Below are 24,939 nucleotides of genomic sequence, written 5' to 3'. Positions count from 1 at the left end.
CTGATAGGAGAAATATAGGAATGGTACCTCCTCTTCAAACCTGCAAGATCTAAATGCTTTTAGATATGTAGCTGTACAATTCCTCCTGTTGATTCTCTGTCAGTTTTAAACCTCATAATCTCTGTCTCTGCTCCCCAAGCTTTTCTTCTTTATGAGAGTGTTAACCTTCTTCTTCCTTTTTTTTTTTCTATTGAAATCTGTGGGAGAGTAAGTGCAGGATCTGGTCCCTAAAGCTGCTCCATCACGTTGCCAAGTAACCAGAGAAGGAATATGTTTTGTTTTCCATGGAGGGCAGGAGGGATCAGGGTGCTCATGTGAAAGATCACAGGTAAGAATTTAAATGTGCATATTTAAAGCAAAAATAGCTACTAGAAGTGAATGTTAAGGAGATTGAAACTTGCAAGGAACTGACTTTAAGAAATATAACATGAGGGAGTTCCTTTTAATTTTTAGCTTTTAAGCCTTCTATGTTGTCATAAATGAAATATGTTCTTTAATGGATCTATATGCATTATCTCACAAAAATCAATGCTTTTAGCATTTGTGTGCATCATTTGTGGTAGTGTGATCTACCTGAACTTCAGTGAGGAGAAACAATAACATCTTCCATATCAAAGGAAATGACAAGAGCAAATGACTATATTTTCCAAGAGTTGTATCTCTGCTTGAGATCTTACACCTATTTTCGCTTTTTCTTATGGATTGCCTTGCATCTGAAATCCAGATATGTGATGATATTTTCAGTCATAAGTAAATGTTTCTGATAAAAAAAAAGAACACTATTAGTGTAAATGAATCATAATTGAATGTTCCTGTGGTCATTTTTTTCATTTCTTCTGCATAGGAAATCTGGAATTATTTCCAGTAACAGAGTGCATACATTTACATACATTTAACAGATAATTTCTTATTAATGACTACAGACGTTATAAGGTATATACAAGAAACAATAGTAACCAACTGTAGAGCCATAGTTCCTTTATCTGGAAGCCCACATAGAATGTCTGAGTCCTGTCCTTTGAATGACTCCTGTTTTTTGTTGACATTGCAGAGCCTATGGACATGTGTGATCAGTGGGGAGACTGAATCCAACATGATCCTTCCACTTAGAGACATTCTGTACCCTAAGGTAATTTTTCTCGTATTTGCAAACTTCACAGCAACTAGAGCTGTAAACTCAAGCCCTTATTCAGTATGACTGACATTGGCTGACCAAATTACCTCCTGTACCTCCCCTTGACAATAAAACAGTGCTAGGGTACCTGCTCTGGATGGCTTGTAGTAAGACTATATAGAAAGGAAAAGTTAAGCCTACGACTCGTTGCACAACTTCTTTTGTTCCTTGATAAATTAGTCTTGGAAGAGCATCCCACTTCTCAAGTGTTAATTGCATGATCAAAGTTCTTGTCTCCACACTTAAGAATATAAAAGCATATTGTATGAGTGAATCTGATGAGAGTTTCAAATAATTGTTTGGAATTAAAGGAGTTCATGGCATGGTCAGAGTATAGGTCTTTACTTCCTTCAGAGCCTGAACTAAATTACAGCTGGTTTGGTCAAGGAGTTGAGTGCATCCATCATAGAGGGTCATCAAATGCCAGAAGGATTGCTTAGTGAAGCTGTAGTATTGCCATCGCTAGAATCATAGAATCCTAGAATCGTTTAGGTTGGAGAAGAACTGTAAGATCAAGTCCAATCATTAACAATACTGCCAAGTCTACCACTAAAACACGTCTGTAAGCATCACATCTACCTGTCTTTTAAATACTTTCAGTAATGGTCACTCAATTACTTCCAAGGGGTGTCCATGAATGCTGATGATACTCAAAATATAACTGCTTATAGTCTTGAGCAAAGAGGTCTAGCTGTCCCTGGTTTTAGAAGGAGTGCTTAAACTAGACCACCTCCAGAAGTCCTTTTCAAGATCAGCCATTTGCATGGCACATATAAGAGAGATGAACAGCATTTCAACACATGATCTGGATCTGATCAAAGAATTCTGCATGAATATGTGAATATTAGATATGGAAAGTGCTTAGGATATCAGACTCATTCTGAAAAGCAGAGGCAGAGTGTGTTGTCAAACACATGAAGTTAGGTAACTGGAAGGGAACAGGAATCCATTTCGGAAGGTTAATTCTGTTCCACAATAACAACAGTTAGCACATTATTTTCTCTAATATATATAAGTGATCAACATGTTGATACTGTTCGAAGTTATTCTTTCCCATTCTTACAAAACATTACAGTTACAAGCTGTGTAGCTGGCATATCTCCCCTTTGTACAGGAAAGGTTTCACACTGAAAATTGCGCTGAAATTCAGACCACTCAGTGGAGTTGTCTATGAATAGGATGCCCTTAATATAAACTAAAATAAGATAGGGTCAGAAGGCGAGGGGTAATATGTCATCCACCAAGGCAAGGTGGCCTTGTCCACTTCCCCTGTTCAGAGCAGTTCTTTCATGGTGCTATTCATTCAGTCACTTGCAAGGGAAAACCTCTTCTGGTTCAGATGAAATTTCTTCCCAGAAACATGGTAACAGTTAAAGAAGTTTGGATTCCAATGGACCTGATGCTCTAGTCGTGTTTTGGTGGTGCTCAGTTTACTAAGACAAATGTGAGGGGACACTGACTCATTCACATCTAATTTCAAGGCCAAAGAAATGACATTCTCTATAATGTCTCATTTAATTTTTTTTAAATTATTATTATTTTTAACAGTTAAGTATTAACAACATGAACAAGTCTGCAATCAAAAACAAGGCAAAAAAAGCCCTGCAGTGTTCCTAGTGTTAGCAAGCAAATGGCATCATAATTTCATCATCATGAACTGTATTTGCTATAGTCTGGGCTTATTCTGGGATGTTTGACAGCAGAACATGATAGAGGTCTGTGAAGGTCAACAAACTGGCATCAGTTTAAATCAGATCATAATCTGCTCATTTATTTGTATGAATGTAAAATGATGATTACAGAGAAAGGGTAACCAAGAAAAGGGCTTTCATCATAAGGAGGAATTTGAAAAGAAGGTTCCTTGGGGTTTGAGATGATTTGAGAGGAGTTTCTATGTTTAGTTTTAGACAGCCCAAAAGAAGGCAACTTTAAGAGTTTAGGCACTTTAAGTGCTTAGGCACTTTTCTCAAACGCTTGCTCTGTACTACATTTATTTATAATTCTTTTACATTTACTGTAATTAAGTCTTTATTGATTTGACATAAACCAACAGCTGCATTTCACTATGGAAGTCAACTGAAAAATAAATGTCATCTACTAAGCATGGACAATACACTTGAGACCGCAGATGACATGTATTAAATTCTCTTATCATTTTTGTACCTCTTCAAGCACAGTATCAATTATATACATACTTGTAGCCAGAGCTTCTACGTGATAGGCTGCCTATAAAGTCTTTGCTGCATAATGAACTATAAACAACCTGCTCCACTTAGATCAGTTTTAAATAGAGTTTTGTATTAAGAGAAATCTTTGATGTGGAAATTTTTTTTTTTCACTTGAAATTCATCCTCTTAACATGATTGGCTTGGCTTGGCTTTTGGAGGCAATATTTTTTGTACTTTATTTAGAAGATATATTCACTGAAATTCATAAACAGCAAAATAACTACCTCTGAACAGTACTGTGTTTTACTGATACAGATGCTGGAGCTGCAGAAGGCCCAGAAACTATCTCACTTTCAGGTACAGGGCTAACTATGTTATCTGCTCTCCTGGGCTTTAGATACAAGCAAGCACAGACTGACACCTTCAAGAAAGGGATCAGTGAATATAAGGACAGTGGTTTTGACCAAATAACGGAATAGCTGACATTTGAAGGGACCTCTGGAGGTCATCTGCTCCAACTCCCTACTCAAGTAGGGATGCCTGCAGCATGTTGCCAAGGATCACGTCCTGTTGGCTCTTGAAGGACTACAAGAAACTCCAACAACCTCTCTGGGCACCACAACCTCTATGGGCAAATCAAATTATCAGTGACCTGGGAAAGGAAAGCCAAGGAAAAATTGGGTTGTTGTTCAGATGTGACCCAAGACACAATGATTTTATGGCATTCTATGTAGAAGTGTACTGTTCCACTTAAATGGGTGAGGAAATGTTTTATATATGGGTAAAGGGAAACCCTTTTCACATGAGCAGGGTCAGAAACTGGTGGTTCCTGAGGCTGGAGTTCCCAAGGTTATTATTCAGATGACATAATATATTTATCAAGTCAGTCAGTTATTTGTCAGATGGTTAAAAGATTTATCTGGATGCCACATGATAGATATTACTTGAATGATGTGAAAGTTCAGTCTTTAATTATATGTTTTAAAGAAAAGTTAATAAAAAATCTTCAAGTACATAACACAGGCTGTGAGCCCTGCTTTTGACCCACATCCCTCAGAAAATCTGACACAGTAAAATTATCTATTTGTCTTCCCTTGTTTTTAAGAGTCTGTCCGCTGACTAAAATGGCCATGCACAGATCAAGACCTGATTAAGCTGTAGTTATCACAATGACATATAAACACATAATGAATTGATTTTCCAGTGTAAATTCTTCACACTGGAATGTCTGACATACTTATCCAGGCACATGAATAGCATGCAGTCATTACATCACTTAAAATCTACTGAGCCCTGGTACTCTACAAAGGTATGAAACCTCATTAATTTATTTCATATGGAATATTGGTTGTTATGTTTTCATTTTTAAGCTTGCCAAAATATAGTTGAATATATTCATATTCAGCTTTTTTAAAAATATATTTTCTAGCAGATTGTTTGCAAATACTCCAATTCTTTTCCAATTATGTTCATGCTTTGTAGCATCAAACCCACTAACATTTTAAGGCAAGATGGAGAGGAGGCCTGTATATTGCAACAAAAGCAAAATAACTAGGGAAGTTGTCTTCCTTGTATCAGGAGGTACTTCTGCTGGATTTTACATTATTAAACCACACATCACTTATCACTGTGGAAACGCAAAAGAAATACTTCTCCTTCCTCCATACTCCTTTTGTCCCACTCAAACTCATTCAGAGTGAATCTTGCCATTCATAGAATTAATGTCCTGTACCTGAATGCTCCTGTTGCATAGAATAATTAGTTTCATAGGCGTTGCTGATTTAGTTAAATACTTATGTTTATAATACTTTGCATAATATCTACACATAGAAAAGAGAAAATTAACAGTGAACTTCTTTCTATGAGTTCAGTTGTTTTACATGATCCAGCTAGTAATAAGAAGGTTTAAATGCAGTTGCCATAGCAACAGGGCAATATCACTTTTATGAAATGCAACTACTATATTATAATGATGGAGCCATTTTCATGCCCTTTGATTTTTTTTTTTTTTTCCAGGTTTTTCTTGCACTAAATCTCATGCCAGCAAGAAGCAAGATGCATTATATTTGTATGTGAGTTTTGTGTTCTGACATTAGCTGTTTTTGTTTGTTTATTTGTTTTTAATGGACAGATTCAGAGTATTTAATTCAGACACCCAAAATAGCAGATCCACAACCGGCTGCCGATTTGAATCTTGTATAAATCAGTGAGGTACCAGGGCTCTCTATATAATCCATGCTCAGCACCTCTCAAGAGTGATGCTTTGCTTCTTCTGTTCAGTTGAGAGCCACCTGCAGAAAGGGATATTCAAATCAGAAGTAAATATTTGAGCTCTCACATCTCTGAGGAAACATACCCAAACATACAGTGTTGCATTAATCACTGAGAAATTCAAGTATTTAACAGAAGGAAAACATTAAAAGCTAAGAAAGTCCATTATCCTAAGAGAGTCAAGAAAGTACTTACAAAGAATAAAATAACATTCCATGTCTGTACTGACTCACCCATATCGTAGAACCATAGAATGATTTGGACTGGAAGGGTACTGAAAGACCACCTCATTCCAACCCCCTGCCATGGGCAGGGACATCCATGATTGATCAAAGCCTCATTGAACCTGGCTTTGAATGCTTCCAGGGATAGGGAATCCATCCCTTCTCTAGGCAGACTATGCCAGTACCTCACCATCCCCTGATTAAGTGTTCTCATCCCAACATCTGATCTAAATCTCCCCTCTTTTAGTTTAGAACCAATCTTCCTTGTCTATCACCATCTTCCTGTGTAAAAGGTTGGTCTCCATCTTTTTTTATAAGATCCATTTAAGTACTGAAAGACCACAGTGAGGTCTCCCAGGGGCCTGCTGTTTCTTACCAATGCTTATACAGAGATCCTGAGGCAACTTGACTCCTAATAACTCCAGAGCACATGGGCTTCCCCTTGGTGTAGCTGCCTAGATCAAGAAAGCTGAATTTAGTTGAAAAGAAGCAAAAATTAGTTTCATGGCAAGTACTAACTCCAGTTATCCCCCACTGCACAGAGAGGTGTAGTGAAACATTGGAAAAATGTAGGCAGAAAGGTGATGGAGATTACTGGAGCACATCTACTAGTTGTAGAAACAAGGTGACTGATAAGACAGTGTTGGTGAGGAGAGTATGCATACAACATACACTTATGCACGCATAGTATTAGTGGCAGCATTTAGGCACCATGAAGCTGGATCTCCAGAGACATTTAACTCATTTCATTGCACTGATCAGGACAAGTCTGTGCATTCATTCAGCTGTAAATACAGCTCAGCTTTTGTAGAAGGTCATAAAGGAGCCATAATTATCTCATTAAGCAGATTGTTCCACTATCTGATCAAGTTGTCGCTTCAATATTTCCATTACCTCCTTTAATATTGAAATGGAAGGTACAAAAGTATCTACTGATACTTTGCTACTACATGCTACTGTAGTCAACTAAACTACAGAAACTTAAAAATAAATTAGGTTCTGACCTATTCACTATATATATTTTTTATGTTGTTTCCTCCTCGCATGTTTATGTTGTTGAAAATATAATTTTCTCTATTACGCAGGAAAGAAATTATAGGTATCTATATTCATCCTGTGGTTAAATAAAATACACTTTACCAGCATAGGAGAAGAGCATGATTAGAAGAGGAGAAAACATCTAGGAACAAATGAGGGAAGAGAAATCTAAATTTATATGGTAGCTTCTGTTATATGCCTTTGATTTCCAATTCCATGCCATTCAGGAGGCAGGTTTCTACTTAGAATCATAGAATCCTTAGAGTTGGAAGGGATATTTAAGGTCCATTTAGTCCAATTCCCCTGCAATGTACAGGAACATCACAGCCAGATCAGGTGCCCAGATGCCCTGAAGCAGCCTCACCTTGAAAGTCTCCAGGGATAGGGAATGGACCACATCTCTAGGCAACCTGTTCCAGTGCCTCATCATCCTCACTTTAAAAGACCTTTTCCTTATATCCAACCTAAATCCGCCTTCTTTAATCTTGAATTCAACTTTGCAATTGAATTTTCAATTTTTTCAATTGTTTCAATTTTGTGAACCATCCTTCTTTTTTAGTTCTTACTTATCAAATAAGTTAGAACTTGATTTAGAGATAAATTAAAAGACTTTCTCTGATTATGATGAATGCCAGTGCCTCCAGAGGATTTATGCTGCAGCTGGTATTCACTAGTTGCTTAGCCACTGAGGTAGCATGCCAGGAAATATGGGTACATGGATACTCATAGGACAGGTGACGCCAGCAAAATGTTCTTGTGAAATCCCCATATGCTGAATGATCCTCCCGTGGCAAATTATTTTGGACTTAAGGCCAGCTTATGAAATGAATGTGACAGAAGCAAGAAGGAGCAAGAAATAAAATGCCTCATAATACAATTGGATCGAAACTAACAAATAATAAGGGGCAGTCTTTAAAAAAATATACTTACCTTGTGTTTACTCCCATAATAAACAATAGTTAGTATAGGTATCGGCACCCTGGTGAGATCTTAAAGAACTTCCCTGCTACAATTATTTTGTATTGCAATATCACCTGTCATTTGCACAAAGATTAACAGTTTTTGACCCCAAGCTTTATGGCAAAGAGGAGAAATCAGCATCTTAACTGCTAGATAAGCATATGATATGGGATATATTGCTTGTAACCATGAGTGGCATGACATTATAAAGGCATTTAGATAATTAACTCTTGCTGTTGGGAATATTTAACTACTAGTACAGATTTGGGCCTTATTATAAGATTTCAACTGTACAGTTGGGCCCAAAGAGTGTAACATACAAAGCCTCAGATAATGTTTTATTATGTCATTATTAACCATTTTATTATTTTGAAGAGGAGTCAGAAGAAAACGTTGGTCAACCAAGGCAAAGTTCATGCATTCCACTATCTTGCTTCTCACATGGGCCAGTAAAAATAATTCAAGACTTACAATTATGTAATATATGTTTAAACACAAGGCCACTCTATTCATAGGCTGTAGACAAATTCCATGGGACTGGCAGATGCAACTTAGGACCTATTTGGAGACCCATTCTCTAGAAGGAATAGCTAGATGGCAGCCACTATTGATAGGATATCTAAGACACTTGTAATCTATTCTTAGATGACTGACTTACTGCCTCCAGAATTCAGGGAGGTATTTAACTCCAGAAATACACAGAAACAAGTTGTCCTAGAGAACAAGAGAAACTGTGGATGCACTGTCTTTAGAGGTGTTCAAGGCCAAGCTGAATGGGGTCAAACTGGTCTGTTGGGTTTCCCTGTCCACAGCAAGGAGGTTGGAAGCAGATGAATTTTAAGATATTTCCAACACAAACCATTCTATGGCTCTGTGATTTTATGATTCTATGATGCTAAGATTAGTTCGTATGCTCAAAGTGTCTATAATGTTCCCCTCCATATTTCAGTGATCGTATTGATTATATCTGCACTGGATATAATGAAAATGTAGACACATATGTCAAAGCTTTTACTTACTTTCTTATTTTACAAAACCAGACCCATTCTGAAAAACATTTAGGAAGATGTTCAAAAAGAAAAAAAATATATATGTATATATATATATACACACACACACAGACATATTCCTCACACACTACAATCCCTTGATAATAAATACCAATAAAATAAAAATAATAATAAAAAAACCCTAAACTTCAGCAGGGATTTTTTGATACAGATGTTGAATCCAAATATTCTGTTTAACATGCCTTGAGGGACTTTTCTTTTTGGTATTTTGTTATTCTGTTTTAAAAATCCATCTATATTTTTGGCCTCTACACAATCCTGTGGCAATTATTTCTATAGTTCATTAATTTTACTTTATTTTAAATTTGCTGCCTGTAATGTCTTCGTATCCTCGTTGTCTTTGTAAATTAATAGATTTTCCCTGTTCATTTTCTTTCATGCTTTCAAAATTTCTCCTTTATTTCCAGGCTGACGAGTCCTAGTCTATTTAATTTCCTATCTTGACAGGCAATTATAGACCTTGGGGCATCTTATTGCTTTTCTCTTTGTCTCAGGTGGACCACAGAGGTAGAGAAATAATTTGGTCATGTTGGATATGTATGATATGTAAATAATGAGTATACCATTGGTTGAACTCCCCCTCAAAGAACTTCTGAGAGGCCTAACTCCCTAATAGTGTTTCTTGTAGGGGTCTTAGCTTGCTGAGGATAGTGGCATAAAGTGGAGTGGAGTGGAGTGGAATAGAATAGATCAGTTGGAAGAGACCTTCAAAGATCGTTGTCCAACTGCGTGACCACTTCAGGAATAACCAAAAGTTAAGTCATATTACTGAGGTGGTTACCCAAATTCCTCTTAAACACTGCCTGTCATGGAACATCAACCACCTCTCTAGGAAGTCTGTTCCAGTGTTTGGCCACAATCATAATTTTTTTCTAACATCCAGTCTAAATCTCCTCTAGTGCAGATTTGTGCCATTCCAGATTTATTAACTGGGAGCAAGCTTATAAATTGGGAACGTCAACCTTCTTAACAGCAGACATGCTTGTTTCAGTAAGATATTACTTGATGTAAAGGTATGATACACAAATTCTTGCTCTGGACTTGTGTCTCTCTGATCTTTTTATGATTTTGTGGTCCAAGTCACAAGTGTTAAATGATATGATCAGGGCTATATGGCTACAGGTTATCATTTACGGTAGATAAGTGTCTTTGTGTTCTTGACCTTAAGCAACAGATTTAGATCACAGACCCTTCAAGTTCTCACTGCCTCCCTCATTTAGGGAAGCAAATAGTGAAAGATCTGTAATCTTTACCTAATTACAGTATTTGAAAACAATAAAATAAATAAATAAAAGGAACCTCTAAGTAGTTCACAGTCTTCTGGAAGGGCCATTTAAAAGGATAAAAATGTTTTAAAGGAAATGTCACACTGGCACCATCAGCCAGGACAACTGCTTAGCAAGCCAGAGAATCTCAAAGCACGTGTATCCATGGCATAAAAGCAAGGAGTAAATAATCAATTGGGTGCTTTATCAGCACAGTATTCAATTAAATTTCAATTAAAAAGGAAAATAATGCAGCAATCATTATCTAGGCAGTGTCCAGTTCCTTACAGGAAATGTCACAATACCCTTGTCAATCTGCAAACAGTTTAGATAAGGATGAAATTCTCTGGCCTGTTTACTATTCAGGAGGCTATTGTAGGCATTCATAGTGAAATCCCTGTCATAACCATGGAAACATTTCTAGTTTCCAGTTTACAAAAGTTAATGCCTTTTTTGAAAGATAATTAAATAAAACATTTTTGAATGGAAGTACAAAAAAAAAAAAAAAAGAAAAGAAAAGAAAGAAAAGAGAGAGAGGAAGAAAAATGAGACATTATCAGGAATATGTGATTGCAAAACAAGCAGAGTCTGTCTTTATCATGGTAATTGTTTCTCCATTGGAATTATTTTGAACATGACAGTAAGAGCTACTATTCCAAATCTCTGTTTATTTATAAGTGCTAAATACTTTCTGTTTGGTTATTTATCCACCTTTTGCACATCGACAGGAGAAAAAGACAATCACTGATGCTATTTTGTTTGACTTAAATGTGGAATTAAGAGTTCCTGAATCTCAAACTTAGATAACAAACTATAGTACCTGTTACACTACACTGGTAGAGTGAACATTTTCCTTCATCTCTTTCCCAGTGACAGTAGTAGATCAATGAAAATTGAAAACTGATCTCAGTCTGTTATAAATATGGAAATGTGGAGATAATACATGGTATATTGTGTGGGAAAACAAAACTGAGAAAAGAGATATTCCAACTTCTGGTGACATCTGGATCACAGAATTAAAACAGATTTTAACTCAGTTGCATATATAAAGTCAGTTTGGCTTTCCATTAGCTAGCAGAACTTTTGATCTTTGGCTGACTCTGGCCCTTCAAATTGCTATGTTTGAAGCTGATGATAGTTCTTGGCATGCTACAGATGTCAGTTTGCATCACTTATGTGCTTCTCCCTCAATTCTAGTGCAGTTAAAAACCTATTTTGCTTTACTTTTTTGAAGTCATCTTTTCAAAAATGTGTGTTCTGAAGCAAAGCTGAGTCAAGTATGCTTTTTTCATTCTGTTATTCCTGTATTTAGAAACATGCTCTTACTTCAAAAAATTGCTCACAGTAATGTGCTTTTCTTTAGTGTGATGCCTCCTGAATTGTTGTCCTGCTGAAAGCTGGAAGGATGCCACAGTTACTTGAAGTTTTCTTGCATATATTTATGTTCCTTTATCAGATATGCTTTTCTCTCTCTTTTTCTTATTCTAACTTTTCATGGTTGTCACTACCTTTTTACTTGCAAAGGGACATGTCTTTTCTCGGCTTTGTTTTCTTTTCTTTCATCATGTTCCTTGTGTGATTACAATCCTCTGATGCCCTTGGCTTATTATCATGTGTTAGGCTATGACATGTTGTAGACTGTTAAATGTACAGAATTTAAACATAAGCTTACTGGATGTTGTGATACATGCCATTCCTCTGTTCCACATGTCACAAGGATGGTGAACAATTGTTACTGTCTTATGTTTTTTAGTCCCTTTTTTGTGATTTGTTCACTGCCAAGTTTGTAGGAATACTTATATATACAACATATATACAAATGTTTTTCCTTTCCTTTCCTTTCCTTTCCTTTCCTTTCCTTTCCTTTCCTTTCCTTTCCTTTCCTTTCCTTTCCTTTCCTTTCCTTTCCTTTCCTTTCCTTTCCTTTCCTTTCCTTTCCTTTCCTTTCCTTTCCTTTCCTTTCCTTTCCTTTCCTTTCCTTTCCTTTCCTTTCCTTTCCTTTCCTTTCCTTTCCTTTCCTTTCCTTTCCTCCCCTCCCCTCCCCTCCCCTCCCCTCCCCTCCCCTCCCCTCCCCTCCCCTCCCCTCCCCTCCCCTCCCCTCCCCTCCCCTCCCCTCCCCTCCCCTCCCCTCCCCTCCCCTCCCCTCCCCTCCCCTCCCCTCCCCTCCCCTTTCCTCTCCTCTCCTCCCCTCCCCTCTCCTCTCCTCTCCTCTCCTCTCCTCTCCTCTCCTCTCCTCTCCTCTCCTCTCCTCTCCTCTCCTCTCCTCTCCTCTCCTCTCCTCTCCTCTCCTCTCCTCTCCTCTCCTCTCCTCTCCTCTCCTCTCCTCTCCTCTCCTCTCCTCTCCTCTCCTCTCCTCTCCTCTCCTCTCCTCTCCTCTCCTCTCCTCTCCTCTCCACCCCCTCCCCCCTCCGCCCCCCCCCAGGAAATGAGGAGTTCATTGTCTCACTGAAGTTACAGAACTAAATCCAGACAGACTCACACTGCTTCAGGTACAGAAAGTTCCATAGCTGTTGGAAGCACCATTATTTTTTGTAATTCTCAAGATTTTCCACTACGGAGTATAAACATCACCACTGATGTGGTACAAAGGAAGGCTCCATTATAGTCTGCTTCAACTGGAGACATATTTTTTTATTATTATAGTCCTAGTAGATGTTTAAGAAACACTAAAAAAGCAAAACTAATGTAGAAGTATTTTGCCAGGACATATTCCCACATTTCAGACATTTCTGCACTAGGGACTTTGTGACTCAAAAGACCTGTCTTTTTATTTAATAACTGAAGACAGATTATTTTTGTCACTGATGCATCCATTAATATTTTAATTTGTTGTTGTTGTTGTTGTTGTTTTTTCCTTTTTGGGAGGCAGTAGAAGGGTGATGGGATGACTATTTCCTATCTCTTCAATCCTGTGGCAAAGAATTCCACAGGATGACTAAAATGTCATGTTGTTACATTTTTTCCATTTTCAGCCAGGCTGTTTTTCATCTCACTACATGAAACTGTTTTAGTTTACAGGAAAAGAAGAACAAAAATTTGTTACTTACTTATTATCTTTTAGTTTTCCATTGATAGAACTGACTGCTTTCAGAAGCAATGTGCAAGACCTGTTGCTTAGAACTGTAGCTCTTTCTTCATCATAACATACATCTCATTCGATAAATTTATAACTTCTGAAATAGTATTTTGAAAGTGGCTGATACATTGTCAACGGAGTAACAAAACAAGTAATGGAGTTAGATATGACTTCAAACATAGGAATGTTTGTAGAATAGAAGGTGAAGCAGTGGCATGGAAGGAAATAAAAAGAAGTAGGTAAGAGAGAACACCTAGGAAACATATTTTGCAATTGTTTTGTTCCACAAAGTGAAGAGCTGGTTCAAAACTCCAGCTCTGAACTCCCCTGAACTTTGCTTTGCTGGATTGTCAAATGCATGTGGATTCAAACATGGTTGTTAAGGCTTCCTTCTATTAGTATTCCTACCAACATTTGGCATGGAAATTATAGCCCTCATCCAAGGATCCTCATGTTCTTCTCTAATGCCAGTTATTCTGGACATTGCCCCTGCAGGGCAGGTGTGACACCTAATTTATAATCAGACAGTTCATTGTGACTTGCTTGACTTTACTCAGTAAACTAAGATAGGAGCTCAGAATAGGTCCTGTAAGCCTTATTCACTGTCACTTTCTAGTCATGAAGTCTGTTTCGTTTGTTATGGTGAAGAAGCAGTAGCACTCAGGAAAGTTTGAAGTGAACCTATGAACATCATCTTTTATCCTTACCTTAGAAAACAGCAAAATAACTTCAGGATAATTCTCAACAACCGTACAGTGACTCTGCCAGAGCCCCACTGAGCTCATTATTTTCTTAAGTCTGGTCCCATATATCAAAAATTACTTTTTCTTCTTGAAAAAATCTAGACCTTTTTTCATCCTTCCCAAGCTCTTTTCCGTGCACTGACATAAAGCTAAATCATGCACAAGTGGGAGATAGCACGATATCTAGGTTTCTCTTGTGGAAATAATCAGCCATTGGCCAGAATTTCTTGGGTACTCCCTGCACCCAATGGTCACTATTGAGAGTAAACAATAAGATTTGACTGTTTCAGGCCTAAGGCAAACATCTGAAACTAGAAAACAGACTGCAGAATCCATCTGGAATAGTAGAATGCAAACTGCTATTTAATACTTCCTCTTTTATTCATATAGAATTATTTTTTTTAATCTCAATTTCTTTACTGGAACAGAGTGTATTGGTTTTACTGAACTTGATAAACTACCACAGACACAGAATGACTCCAATCTCTGACCCCGAAAACATTCTTCAAAAATTATTTTCAGGAGCATATGTTGGAAACTGAGAAGTGCTCTGAAAGGAGGGAGTGAGAGAATAAGAGTTCAGGAAATAGAAATGGGTGATGGAAGTACTGTGATAGCACACTTCACTTTTTTTTTTTTCATTTGCATGGGGTATTTCTCAACGTTGAAAAATTCCCAAAAAAGACTAAAAGTAATGGGTACTATTAATAGCTGCTAAGTTCTGTGTATTTTTGAAGGTTGAGTGATCATTTAGTTATTTAAATATAAGATTAGAGATAGAATTTAGTGTGATACAAATCTAATGCAAGATCTTATGTTTTGTTATTAATCTTTGTAAGAGGGATCCCTCCTAAAAATAATCATTTGGGATTATTAAATATCCATTTGTGATTCACACATTATTTATGCCTCACTGATTTCACTTAGTGCGTCTCATGTCTTCCTCCTGCCCTCTCTATGGGTGACCCAGAAGTATAGTAGCTCACTGTAGTTCTCATGTGATAACTGAACGTGGACTACTAGAGAGCTGAAAATACACTTTTGTACCTTATGAGAAGGAGTAAATGAGTTGAGTAATTATTGCAATTATATATATCATTTGCTACATGCACATTTTTGCTTGGAACTGTAGAAGAGAGGTCTTCGCAAACTGGAGGGCTAGGCAATCACCAGCCATGACTGTGATTGATCAGATCTTCCTCAACGTTTTTTTATGTGATGTCTAGTATCTTCTTTATGTCTTATTTCCAAAGTGTGAGAACGGAGTTTCATTCGCAAATCTGAACAGGTCTTGTGTTTTGTTCCTTTTTTAGAGTTCACCTGGTCTGGCTATATGGATTTGATGAAGTGAAATGGACATATCAATATGATAGAAGATAGGATGGAATAGGCAAACAAATTAATTAGCTTCCCACTGTCTGGAACCTGTGTAATAGATGAATGTTTCCCAAACTGTGGCACACATACCAGTTTGTGATATGTGAACCTCCTGAAATTGAAGGACTTAGCTTAAGAAAGGATGCACTGGGACTGTTTCTTAAAATACAGAGATTCATCAGGAACATTTCCTACACCAATTACTCTTTCCTCTCCTTCATTCTCTCCTCTGCCACACAGACTGAACACTATCTCCTCAGGCACAATAACAAACCAAATGTCTTGAGGACAAAAGTTTTCAAACCTCCAAGAGTGGAAGAGGTTAAATATATCACTGATTTCTTAGTCTTGATGTGCCTTCAGGTTTAGAGAACTTCCAGCCAACTATAAATCACTGCCAAACAGAAAGGTATGTAACACCCAGTGCTCATAGACTATATGCTCCTGGCATAGCCTTTCCTTTTCTATTGTTCTGAAAGGTGAGCAATACAGCTCAGGTCAGATACAAGAAATCACAATGCAAAAAGTGCATCCCATCTGGATAAATCATTCTTTGCCCATGTGGCTTAAAAAAAAAAAAAAAAAAAAAAAAAAAAAAAAAAGGTTTTGCTGTGAAGGAATCTCTTGGCATGTTTCCCATCTGCCTTATGGAAATTTCTTTCGACCTTGCTAAACAGTCCAGCTATCCATCATGTCAGAACTGAACTAGCTATGAGCTGAGCACTGGGGACCATCACCTCACCTGGCTGCAGCAACAACTGCAAAATACAGCAGAAACTCTGCCTCAGCTATCCCCATGACAGATATGTTCCTTTCCCTGCTATACCATAGATTTTCCTTTCACTTTTTTCCTAATGCTGATGCCTAATGGTTCAGTGGAAAAATGAAAGAAAGCACACACACAAGACCTTATTTACCTTTCGGTAAATCTCTATAGCATCAATCTTGGTAGTATCAAAAATTGAAATTCTCTGACTTTTTCCTATTCTACTACAGTGTACCTTGTTTCATATTTCTTCAGACTTAAAGAGAGGTTGATATGCTCATTCCTACAAGCTTTCCCTTCTTAAGATATTTCACATCAATAGTAACTATCAGGCAACTAGAAGGAACAGGTACATGATGACTACTTAACCCAGCATCTGTTGAAGTCTATGGCCATCTTTCCTTTAGATCACAACCAAAATCTCTATCCCTAACTGCAGCTTCAACCCCTAATCCTTGGAGTAAAGAACGGAAAGAGGATAGACAATTACAACAAAACTATGGCATTTTTTTATTTGAAGGTAACATCAACCTGACAGCAAAAGTGCTGCTGGCCTGTGCACTGTCTTTCCAAGGAAATGGTTACAGCCATGATAAAGAAAGAAGAAGAAATATCATCATCATGACAGAGTTAAACTGAGATTGGATGAAGGTAGAAAATATACCAGGACTCAGGGGAAATACAGCAATGTCAGAGGGATGACCTATTAGTCCCCTTTCTTCTGACATACTCATAATAACTCTAATGTTTTTCAACTGCCTTAGGAGTTCAAAATGACACTGTGGACAACTGCTGTGACAGTTGGAGTTGATTATCTTTTTAGGTCCCTTCCAAATGAACTATTCTAAAATAGAAAAGGCCTCTTATTTTGTTAGCAGAGTGGCACTTCAACCTACCTGTTTCAAGTAACCGTTGTGTCTATTTCCTACATGAAACTGGAAATTCAGCTTGCAGCTGCAGATGGTTTCACAGCAGTGTTTGGTGTAGGAGGTCATCAATGCAGAAAAAAAATATCACATTATAACAAAGATCATATACAGTAAAAGACATCTTTATGACTCAATGGACTCATTGCTAGGACATGAGACAAACTGGCAGTGTTCCCTACACATCTAACCTACAAGGTCAACCCTCTGTGTTGGTCAACCTGCTGAGATACTCTGAGTTTGGCAGGAATTTTGCATGAATGCAGACATCTACAGAAATGATTGTGTTGGCAGGATCGTGAGCTTTTGAATAATTCTGAAATAGATAATGCAGTTGGAGTGAATATCTTGACATATATCCTGTGCCTACAAACAGGTCATTGATTGATTTTGATTTAATGCAAAATAGAAATGGCTTAAGATATTCTCCGCAACTCACACGTTGTATATTGGAATTTATAATACAGTAGAATAATGCAGTAGAATAGTATAATATAGAATAGATAATACTGTAGAATAGTATAGTAGTCTAATCAGTAGAAATTACCTTTTACTTTTTATTAATTCCCTAATTTCTAGAGTCATTTTAATTATCTACCTTTTTTATTTCAAAGCTTCCAGGAAGAAATTGAAAACATGTACATTAAAGCTTGAAAAGCACAGAAAATATAAGATCATTTCCTACTTTCCATGAACACTGAAGCTTGAAAAACACAGAAAATATAAGAACATTTCTTACTTTTCATAAACTTCCAGTGAATGTCTGTGTAATTTACTGTTTCTTTTTAGTATTGCAGTACTTAATCTAAGCTGATAACCTTGACACATCTGGGGTCAGCACTATCAGAACTAGCCTCACCTGATGTGGAAGTTCACCACTTTCCCCAAGTTGTCACTTGAAATAAGTCATCTCATTTAATAAAACTCATACAAAAGTAGGATGTCCAGATTAAGAGAGTCATCTAAGCCCTTGCCCCTGTTATTTTAGGCTTGCAGCTCAGCTGGGATGGATTGTATCCTGCAAACGTGTGTTGCTGCCCTTCGACGACAGTGTTTAAACAAGCTGCTTACACCAGACACTCTTATTTTTACGGATGAACAATTTCCATCCACAGAGCGTGACTACACAGTAGAATAATGTAAAAATTATAAGCTACCTTTGAACAAATGGATTTTATCTGTAGCATTTTAGCAGATTTCGTTTATCAGGGAGATGGTATAAATTACCCCATGTTTTGCTATGCACGTACCTTCTGGTATCCCAGCTTACCCAGCTCCTTCTGCAGGTAGCTGACAAGAGTAAGGAGACCTGGAAATGTTCCCTGGTTGCTTCAGCCTTGTCACTGTCATTTCTTCAGACAGCAAGCATTTGTGGGGAAGAGCGAGCTGGAGGAACCTGCCCTAGGGAATCTGCACCATGTTTGAGTACAGGCTGGATAGGACTTGCATGCCACGACAATTTGTCTTTGATCTCCAGAGATCATGAATGCCTGAAATGGTGCTGCAGACACTAAGAATGCAAGAAAGAACTTTCAAATCAAGAATTTCAGGAGGAAAGGTAAAAGGTTTTGGACTTTTCATTGAAGATACAGTTCATTCATGCTTTCCATTGTTGTCTAAAAAAAAAAAAAAAGCAGCTGGTTTAGTTGAGCATTAAATGGAGATGTAGAGTTACAGATACAGAGATCGACCTCTTGTTTTACAGATGTGCTGTCTGTAAAACATTGCATTCCTAATCCATCATCAATTACAGGTAATATCACAGTAACAATATACAGTCAAGGTACATATTTCCCTATGTATAATAAATTAACATGGTTTACATAAATGTCTGAATCAGTAATTATGTCCTTTTGTTGTCATCTCTGATGCTGGATACATGGAATAAGGAAAGTCATTATTCTCTGCATTGGTTTTACTTTGTTTTTAACATTCCCTTCAGCTGGAAAATGATTTTAGTTCTCTATTAGAAAAGTGTGATATAAATCTAATCTTGAGAATCTTGAAATCTGTAGGAAACAGCTGAATAAATGGAGTTTATTAAATGTGACTCCTACAGTCTTACTGAGGACTTCTCTAACAATTAAAGCCAGACTTCTCAAATGGCAGAAGCTTCTTTTCTGTCTGTCCATTCTCAGAAGTGATTCATCCTCTTAGTTTAGCCCAGGAACGTGTGCAGAAATGCATCTCCCCCATTATTCAGACGGTGTTAATTGAGGGCTTTCTGCTTTCCTAACAAAAGAGGTGATAAATGTCTCTCCCTTTTCTTTAATATCTTCACCTCCTACAGTTGTTTCAGTGTGTTTGAGTAGATATAATAAGTAGACTGCATAAATTAATTAATTATATGTGCTAACTTTTCACTTTTCGTCTTTGTTGAATTTTTTTTTTTCCCTTGGCCTTGACTTTTGTAAAATTAAAGTTGTCTCCCGGGGTGTATAGCTTTTAATTTGACTCTATACTGTATTTAGCTGCTGCAGCGCGTCAAGCATGTGGAACATTTTAACAAGGAGTTTTTAATGAATCCCTGGGAAGAAAGTGCCCTCGAAAACAATACTTCAGTACATAAGTACTTATATACTCTGCAGTAATAAAAACACAACACATGGAAAACATTTTCCTGCCTCTCCGTGTTTTAAACAAACTTTAGCCACAATCAAGGTCATAGCCATTTGCTGAGAGGTACATTTGATTAAAGGTTTCTTTCTCCAAGGTTGCAAGTAAATTATTTCAGCCCGTTTGATGATTTGCTAGAAAGATGTGTTAAATTGCTGGTAATTTGAACACCAGCAAGCAGTTTGCACATTCCTTGCATGTTTCCATAAATTCCAGCACCACTTCTGTATTGCCTTTGGCTTCTTGCACTTGTGTCAGAAGGAAATGAGTGATTTTAACACAGCCATGAAGTTCAATACGAAGTGGAGAGGGGCAGAATTTCCCTCAGGTCTTAATCTCAGTGAAGGTTCAGGGCACTGAGCAGTTATAATCAGTCACTTGTCTTTCTGAATTACTCCAGCCAAAGACACAGGCAGCTCTGTAATGTCTTCTTATTTTTTTTCTACCATCGAATGAATTTCATGTGAGATGAAAAGAAAATGGACAAGGAAAATCAGGACATAGGATTAAGACAGAGAGTTTTGACGTGTTGACCATAGTGCTCAGTTTATGCAGTCAAATGTTTGATGTTTGTTGGCTTTTGACCATCTCTGCAACCTTTGCTGGAGCGCTGTAAGAATTAGGTGAGTTTGTGTTTACGAAGCAGTTTTCTTCTGAAAAAAAAAGAAGAAGAAGAAGGAAAGCAACCAAAAAAAACAAAAACAAAAACCCACAACATTGCCAATACTGTGGAGTACTGAAGACTTCATGTGACTTCCTGCTGTAAAACCAAATATTTCTCCTCCTAAACCTATTGAGCTGCGTTATATTCAGAAGTATTGGCTCAACCACCCTTACCCTGGGTGATGTGCCATCTCCCTCTCGTGGTGGCTTGATCAGAGAGCTGAGGAAAATTAGACTATAACTTCAGATAACAGACTTCAGGCTTTCAAGGTGAAGATTCATGATTGCAGGCACAGTGGTCGAAGTCCTAGATGATCAGTCTCGGAGGCAGACAGGGACTGTTTGCATTTCAGAATTTTTTTGCAGTGTTCAAGATGAATTGGAAAGCCTTAAAAAAGAAGAATTGTAATTTCCAAACCTTGAAAGAAAAGAAAAAAAACTGAAAAACTTTCAATATTTCTGTAAGGCTCTTTCAGCACTTTATTTTAACCGTGAAAAAAAAAAAAAAAAAAAACAGGACAGAAATAAAGAGTAATCTACGCCATAAACAAGCAACTCAAGATGAGTTTTCTAAAGGAAAGTACTACTATTACTTGAATTTAGAATAATACTTAAGTCACTAAATCCACTGAAAATAAAAAGAAAATACTACTAATGGAGACTTCAGCTTCCAAAAAAAAGCCTGGAAAGACAAATTTTCTTACATGGCCAAATGGATTTTCCACTCTCGTCCATTTTTCTGAAATGGTAGGTCTCAAATCCACTCACTACAGAATAATATTGAATAATATGTACCCTCAGTTTCATCTGTATGAGTTTTTATGCATGTGCATACATGCTACTATGCATTCACTAAATCCAGACCTTGAGACAGTTTATAAGACAACACATATTCTCTGAAGATTGTTAAAAATAATCACTCTGAATAAGACTAAATCTCCAATCTGTTCTTGTGTTCTGTTTTGTCAATAAATGATAGAATAGCATGGAATGTATTTCTTACAAGAGATTCAGAGTGAGCTAGTTCAGACTACCAGAATAAACTATGATCATCAAGGTTATTCTTTAGGAAAATATGATATAAAAAAACTGTCCTGGAAAGGGTTTAAAAACAGATGTCCTATATTCTGGTTTATTTTTCTTCTATCAGGATAGCAAGCATTTGGCTTCCTGGTTTATTGAACTTGATTAAAGATGTTTAGCTTTTCTTTCTTTCTTTCTTTCTTTCTTTCTTTCTTTCTTTCTTTCTTTCTTTCTTTCTTTCTTTCTTTCTTTCTTTCTTTCTTTCTTTTTCTTTTCTTTTCTTTTCTTTTCTTTTCTTTTCTTTTCTTTTCTTTTCTTTTCTTTTCTTTTCTTTTCTTTTCTTTTCTTTTCTTTTCTTTTCTTTTCTTTTCTTTTCTTTTCGGCTTAAGCAATTTAGCATATTCAAATTACACATTTGAAGACAGCTTTCAATTAGCAAGGACTGCAGCTTTAGGAAGTGGATTATTTGAATAATCTTGACTATCATTTCAGCAGACACGTGAACCTTAGTCTCAAGTGATGTTGTAGATAAATTTATTTCCTCAGGATTCAGAAGTTTCCCAGAAGGTCTTTGACAAAGAGTTTTTATGGCCAGAGTCACTGCAGATTTAAGATACTGTCCAGCATCTATTAAATCAAAACTTACTTTAATTCAGAAAGTACTAACTCAGGTATCCATTTTCTCTTATTTGGATCTAACATTAATACAACTTCTATGGTTCTGAACCTGAACTATACATAATACAGATTAATATCCACCTATTCAAAGTACACCAGAGAGATGAAAAGAGTGGGATTACTATATGGAAAAGGCATTTATGACATGTTTTTTGCAGTTTTACCTTTATTGCCAAAGGTCTGCAATTATATGCTTTAAGGTAGCTTCAAGCTCCTTGTCAAGTTAAAGGCACAGGATGTTTGCAACAGTTACCCCTCTTGGTGACTGTAGCAAGATACAGATGTAATGGGGAAGAATAGATGTTTAACAAATTGCTCTGCTTATTTCATTTAGATAGCCTTAATCTTGACTGTTTTTGTAAAGTAGCTTGTGTTACTGCTAAAGACAGATACAATTTATTTCTTCCTCTGGGTTCTCTTTAAGAGCTGCAGCTACACAGTGTTCTGTATGACTGCCACCTGAATCTCTTTTCCTAACAAAGTCTTTCCAAGTGAAATCAAAGACATCCTCTGGGTGGCACTTGTTGGCTCAAGATGACATTGAATATATCCTTACTCCATATTGTAGAATAGGACATTGATGTCCTCTGTACTCACCAATACCCTCACTGCACAGCTGCAAGTAGCATAAAGGAGAATCACCTTGAGATCATCTTGAGATGCTCTACACCAGCTTGAAACACAAATGGTTTGATAACCATGGTTATCAATGGTTTGATAGGGAAGTATGTAAGGAATACTGGGTCTTCATTTATGGGGAAACAGAGGGGAATTAATCTGATCATGTGGAGATCACTGAGGACCACCTATAATATGCATGCCACACAGTGCTTAGGTTTCTAGCTGTGCGTGCTCTTTTAATATTCTTCTGTATCTTCCCTGATTTCCCAGGAACAATTCTAGCCTCCTCATAAAGTAGTGTAAATATCAACATGCAGTGTCCTTAGCTGTAAGTCAATTTTGCTTTCCATTTCCATCAGTCATTGTAGGATGTTATCCAGGAGACATCAATCACTGCTCAAAGATCAACATGTCTTATTATAGAGGGCTGTCTTCACCATTCATTGAATTTTTATTTCTTCTGCATGTGCTTGGCTATATCTTTCTATTAAGTGTAGCAACTGTTCATGCAGTGTAGCACTGTTTTGGTGTCTTGAATACTGAAAAGCATAATGCAGCAAGAGCAGCTTTCAAGTGAATCAAAACCATGAACAACAAACTTTGTTCTGGAGTACAGTTTTTCTTGAAAGCATTAAAGATGTTTCTGACATTTTCAGAACATCACAATTTAACAAAAAGTTATCTTTACCAGGAGAACAAAATCAAAGAACTTAGAGAATTGACACATGATGTCACATTAAGTGGCCTGAAGCAGGCAGGGGAGAAAGGATAGAAGAATACCACAGAATTTACTGTGAGCTGTAAAGCCGATGGAAAAAAAAAAAAAAAAAAAAAAAAAAGGAATATATTGTGTAGGAAGTTCTATTACTTTGACAGTTATTTTTATCTTAAAACTTTTCAGAGAATAACTTAAAAATTGTTTGGCTATATCCTAGGGTTTAACAATGTCATAAAAGGGAGAAATAACAGTTTGTCAGGGAAAGTGCTGTACAGTAGGGGAACAGAAGTCAAAGTATGAGGTATGAAAATTCCAAAATTATTGTTTTCACAAAATATGGCAGAACTTGGGTAGAAAAAAAGATTAAATATTGAATAAATATTTAGTTCTGTTTGGACATTTCACCAATATATTTTTTGTCAGTAGAGAAAATATTTCAAATGATATTGTTTGATCTAAGCCTACTGGTTTAGAGAAGCATTTTTCATCTTTCTAAGAATTTCTAAATGTATTGTGTGAGTTCTGATCTATGTTTGGTAATGTAGGAATTGACATTATGTACACTTTACACAAGACAAGGTAAGATACTGAAATCCAGCACTGACCAAATTTGCAGATTAAATTTGTCAGAGAAGAATATGATAAAAGGTAAATCTTAATGTAAGACATAGTCTGACTGCTCTTTATTATATTTTTGTCAGCTGGTTGAATACTATGCTCTTTGTTGCCCAGATGTTAAAGAAAACTTGAAATGTTAGGTGGCATATCTCAGTTTAAAAATATTTTAAGGAACAGGGTTGTGTTTCATAACACCTGGAAGTAAAAGAATGGATGGCAAGGCTTAATATAAGCAGAGGAGAAACCAGTTCTATCTTTTGCATGAAACTGAAATATTCGTTTTGTTATGAAAATACAAAAGATCATGTTGTGTAGACAGAGAGATTGCATTTTTCCCATGCTGCTTCTACTCTAAATTTCTATGTAGAAATGGGATTCCAGGTGGGGTATGTGAAGGATCTTTATTCTTTCAGAGGTCAATGGGAAGAAGGTTGAGCTTATTTCCTTGAGCTCTTTCAGTCTTTGTCACAAAACTGCTTCTTATGAAAGCAATCTGCCTATCGCCTGATTTGACGGAGAAGAAAAGCATGTGCTTATAAGTGAGATCACAGTAATTTGTCTTACTAACTTAGTTTCAGCTGGGATGGTATTTTTTTCTTCAGTGTCTGGTATAATACTATGTTTTTGGTTGTAGGAGAAAAACAATGCTGATAACACACTGATGTTTCTAGTTTCTGCTAAGCAGTGTTGTATAAAGCCAAGGCCATGCTCAGCAAAGGGCCCCAAAAGCTGGAAGGCAATAGAATCAAGATCAGGTTTATTCCTGAAGAAGAGCCAAGTAGTGTATAATTGTCATCTGCCTTGGTGGAAAGTTCCAGAAGGAGGAGATAAAACGACATAAGCCTTACAAAATGATAGGCTCCTAGGATACCTTAGATTGGAAGAGATTTCAGGCTTTATCAAGAGGTAGCTGTTAACTCTGAACCTGCTGCAACTGCTGCTGC

At 36.9% G+C, this 24,939-nt stretch overlaps 1 long non-coding RNA gene across 2 annotated transcripts in view; it reads left to right on the top strand.

Moving 5' to 3' along the window:
• The first annotated feature begins 201 nt into the window (after positions 1-201).
• LOC149918324 (uncharacterized) overlaps positions 202-24,939 on the top strand; it is an 89,594-nt gene continuing 64,856 nt past the window's right edge. For both annotated transcript variants that reach the window (XR_016466545.1, XR_016466544.1), the window contains exons 1-2: positions 202-328; positions 1,052-1,129. This is a non-coding gene — a long non-coding RNA (uncharacterized LOC149918324). The remainder of the gene's footprint in view (positions 329-1,051; positions 1,130-24,939) is intronic.

The sequence above is a fragment of the Phasianus colchicus genome, chromosome 4 (assembly GCF_987193195.1).
Source record: "Phasianus colchicus chromosome 4, bPhaCol1.hap1.1, whole genome shotgun sequence".
NCBI lineage: Eukaryota > Metazoa > Chordata > Aves > Galliformes > Phasianidae > Phasianus > Phasianus colchicus.
Note: the sequence above shows the minus strand (reverse complement) of the source record. Positions and strands in the feature narration are given on the sequence as shown.